This window comes from Cyprinodon variegatus, unplaced genomic scaffold, assembly GCF_000732505.1.
Source record: "Cyprinodon variegatus isolate N-32 unplaced genomic scaffold, C_variegatus-1.0 Scaffold369, whole genome shotgun sequence".
NCBI classification, from domain to species: domain Eukaryota; kingdom Metazoa; phylum Chordata; class Actinopteri; order Cyprinodontiformes; family Cyprinodontidae; genus Cyprinodon; species Cyprinodon variegatus.
The window spans coordinates 550,803-555,759 of record NW_015150822.1 but is presented as its reverse complement, the minus strand read 5'-3'; positions in this window follow the sequence as shown (position 1 = coordinate 555,759).

Here is a 4,957-nt window from a genome sequence, read left to right as displayed (position 1 = left end):
TCATTTTGTATACACCCTGTGTATACAAAAGAGTTGTCAAAGTCTCAGATATTTCTTGTTAAATGTCACGTTAAATATAATTTATCATACAGCAGCAATGCTTGAAATGCCAGCTAAAGCATTACCCACACTCTCATTTTAAGTCATTGATTACTCTAACATTGTGATTTACATACAATAATGTTAGACCTGCAAGAACTGACACCCTGAGGGTTGTGAACAGGCAGCCTGGAGCAGATAAGTTAATATAACTGTCAGTTTGTAAAAAAGTAATGAGCAAACCTGAAGCTCGCTGTCTGTCACAGTAGCTTCTTGCACTCTGGTGATGAGTAATACTGCAGCAAAGATTTGAGTCATTCTTAATGGCATTATTTAGCCTGATACTAAATAACAAGAGTTTATGTTAAAACAAAATACATTTCTGATTACTTCTAGGAATGGAGATTTACAGTATGTTACATCACTATAACTTATGTTAGATAAATATTTTGAACATAGCCTACCAAATGTTAGGTGTTTTTTTTAAATCTGTCCATTCAGGAATCATTTCTGTGTTTCCAGATTATGTCTAGAGGTAACATACCCATACATAGATATATATAGGGACCTTAAAAATGGGGTTATGAACAAAGGTATTATTATTTGGTACAAGAAAACAGTGCATTATGTTAGGATGAAAATAAGAAAATTCAAAAACATTTGAAAAAAAAAAATCCACTGGATTCTGTTGCCAAATTTGAAGACATTTCGCTTGCTTTTCAATTTTCAATTCAAAATGTCAGAATTAGCATTGAGTTTGAGGCTTTATAGAGTGGACCAAGAGCAAAGCCTTGTTATGGCTTAGAAAAATTCACAATTGAACCTGAATAAAATCTAAAAACATGACAATTTCTGTGATTTGGTTTTATTGTCGCCATTTTTGTTAATTGTTTTTCAGTGTGTCTCGCTTTATTCGTCTAGATTCTAGAAAGAATGAGCACAGATGCTACTATCTAGACTCTAGAAAGTAGACTGTAGGTGTTTTGTGATAGAATCTGAATTATTTTCAGTTCATAACTTTAGCCCTTTTCACAAAATACTTCAAAGGATTAAGGCATGTTTTAGTTATTTCCATGTACTTGTACAAGTACGATGCAGCAAGAGGTCTGATAACCATCCTGGATTACCAAGAGAGGTAGTCAAAGCCCTTTATCAGACAAAGGTTTAATGGGAGTCGTTTTCAGATTGATAAAGATTATACACTCTTTAATATAAACAACCAAATGCAAGTGAGAACACCCAGCCATCATGCCCTTCTGGAAGCAGATAAGTTATTTAACCCAAAGATTAAAAAATGTACGTGCAAAATGTGTTACTGTACCAGAACTGAAGCAGACAAAACCTTGTAAAAATATTTGCAGTCATTGGCTAATGATTGTCATTACCCACATGGAAACTTGTTCTGCAAAATTAATCAGGAACAAAGAGATGAATATTTTCAGACATATGGTTTAATGATTCATCACATTTTGATGAAAAAGGAGGAAGTTTGCAAGAAAAAAGAACACAACATCCTTCGAGGCACTGATGTCCAGCTCCTTCATGATATGTGAGAATGTTGGTCCAGAAGGGGACTAGGATTTCAAGCTTTTTTTTCTTTCTTTTTTTTTTACTGCTGGTTTGTTTGAATTTCCTCACTGTGACACAATAAAGGGTATTTCTGTTTTATTATGTTCTTCTTTTTTGCTGGACGTTTTAAATTGAAAAAAAGCAAATGTGTCATTTGAAGAGACCTATATTTGAACATCTAGAATTTAAACCGGAGGTCTTCAACAGGGGGTCCGTGCCCCTAGTGGGTCCGCAGAGGTACTGCATGGGGGTCGCGAAAGTTTTGATTGATTAGACTTTTTTTTAATATTTCCCCTTGCAATTTTTTCCACTAATTGAAATGTCTTTAAATACACATTAACATGAATTCAACACACTGTAGTAAACAGATAAATGGAGGCAGAAGATGTCTTTCAGTCATCAATGCTCACATTCAGCGACACACAGGAGCTCTTTCAAGCTGGACACCGTTTCATTCACAACACCTGTCCCATCAACCAGGAATCAGAATCAGAAATACTTTAATAATCCCAGGGAGAAATTACTTTCGTTACATTACTCTATATGTAATAGAGGGACTATAGGACCAGTTTGATATAACAAATTTTTCATACAATTTATATAATTAGGGGGTCCCCGCTCCATCTCACCATCAGTTAGGGGGTCCTTGGCCTGGAAAACGTTGAAGACCCCTGATTTAAACCATCAAGGCTTCATCAGCTCTTTAATGTGCCCTAAACACACCAGGGTGCATTTAAGAGCTTCATCATCATCATGCAGGAGAAGATCAAAAGGTCATGCAGATGCTTTGTTGAAGATGTGGCGCAAATTAGTCTACAAAGGAGCAATTACCTACCTGTCGCTGCAGTTTTTTTTTTTTTTTCTTTCCCTAAATCTCTTATTTGACAGTGACCTTTAACTGGAGACAGCAGCAAAGGTTGAACCCGTCAAGGGAATAGCTTTATAAATCAGTGACAGTGTTAGGAGGTTATGGTAATTTCAAATAAGCATCACAGTTTGGAGACAGTGAATTAAATCTCCCTTGAAAAAAAAAAAAAAAAAAAAAAAAAAAGACAGATCTTTGAATGAGTCACAGTCCCTGTTAACAGCAATTTAGTAAAAGTTCAGAAGAAACAGTCAAAATTCTGTGTCCAAGGAAAGAAAGGAGTGGAGAAAGGCAATGAATGGATCTGTCGGCTGTATTGTTAGATTATTATAATTTATTACCATTCCAAAGGTTAAAAAACAACATATTTCAAAGGTCTCTTAGTTGTATATCAAAAACAAACAAATGATCTTAGTGGGAGGAGAATCCATCTGGTGATCTATTTTTCCTGGTCATGCATTTCTGGCTGAGAGTCATAGTTCAGACTGCAGGCAGCTGTGGATGTTTCTTAGGTGTAACAGCTTATCAACAGTGGCAGCTACGATTCACACACTGTCTCCGCTTGTCAACCTTTGCTGATCCTGTTTACTGAAGGCTGCTTGTCATGTTAGGTAAAGTCAAAGTTTCTCTTGGATATTTAGAAACAACCTCAGTGAACCAGGGTGTTACACGGGGCTCAGCTCTACAATCTGCAGTCTTAATTTTGATTAATCTTTAATTGAACTTTATTGATCTCACACTGGAGAAATTCAGCTCTGCATTTAATCCATCTCCTTAGGGAGCAGGGGGCCGCCACTGTGCGGAACCCAGGGAGCAATGTGGGGTTAAGGTTCTTTGCTAAGGGACCCAGAGTGCAGCTGTAGGGATTGAACCATGTACTTGTAACCTTCTCAGAGCACAAGCGCACTGCTCTAACCACTAGTTCAACACCCCCACCTTAATAAAAAACATTCAATTGAGATAAAGCATATCAAACACAGCTTCACATGTTCTGCTTTGGTTGGGGAAAAGCAAAATATTAAACACAAATATTAAATGATAGAGCATTTATTGAGGACCTCAGGTAGACAGCTCTCATCTCTATCTCAAAGGGAACTGGGACCAACCTGGACATTGACCCTCTATGAGACAACAGTCTCTTTTGTTTCTGGCTTTCATATCTTATCTGCAACTCTGACCACAAACCTCACATACATTTTCTCCCTCTCTAGTGTGAGCAGGAAAGGTGACTCACTCTTGATAATAAAACGAAACAAAAGATTTCTCCCCTGCACAAACCACTGCAAAAAACGAAGAGAGAAAAAAAATGTACATAAGCTTGTTTTTTTCTTTTGAAAGGCAGCTTTTGTGCAGTGATAAAATGCTACATAACAGCCATGTACTGAAAACACAGAGGTGGCTGTGCTCAAAGAGCAGAGCATCACCAAGGTGCAAATGTTTATCACTGCTTTAAGCTGTGGTTTTCTTGTGATTTCTATTCAATAACGGTGAAAAAAATTATCAACATTTTTAAAATGCCCTCTCTTAACACTTTATTTACATTTGCCTCAGAGCTGATTTGAATTACTGCCCTTCAGCTTTATTTGGGGAAGAGGCTTTTTAAGACAAAGCTGGGTCTGTATATTCTGATTTGGTGTGTAAGGACATGATGGCATTTAAAGTTTACATGGTGGATGTCCTGGTCTTTGTCCTGCTGTGTGTTGGGGCCCCCACAAGTATGTTATTCTCTGACCCTGTAGAAAAAGTGGAACCTAAACCTCATGTCAAAACATACCATCCGTGTGCTGTATGTCTGCTCATCTTAAAACACTGACAAGAAGACAGTTACAAGGAGTAACTGAAGTACAGGAAATTAAAATGGAACATAAATGTAGAAGTACAAACTAAATGTAGAAATGAAAAACTTTTCGAAAGTCAGTCAATTAAAATGCAGGTTGATTTTTTGCTTTGTTTATAATATAAACTGAGCTTAAATTTTTGTTGCAGCTTTGACCTCAGTAGAGATTATTTATGTTGGATTATTTGTTTATTGTTTTTTAAACGTTTTTAAACATTTGAACAACGTCTAAACACTAAAATACTTTTTAATTTCCCCCTGATTTTTAATGACATCTGTCACATTCTATAAAAGCCAAACCAAATCCAGCCAAACAGATGGAGTGGGAATATAATGTAAAAGCATGAAATAAAACACTTAAAAATTAACAGCAAAAAATAAATAAATAAAATTAACTACATAAATACTGATTATTCAGTGGTTTTAGACGCGATTTCGTATCCAACTGGATATACACCACAGTCTTTCTGGTTTCAATGTTTGTAGCCACTAGGTGGCAGCAAAGATCACATTAGTCTGTAAACTGTGGAAGGAGTTTGCTACATGGAAAGTTTAGGGTTCCTCTTGATGCTGCTGATTTGATTGGTTGATTGATTAATGTCATTGATTTCACAGTGGAGAAATTTACTCATTACATCAGCTCAATA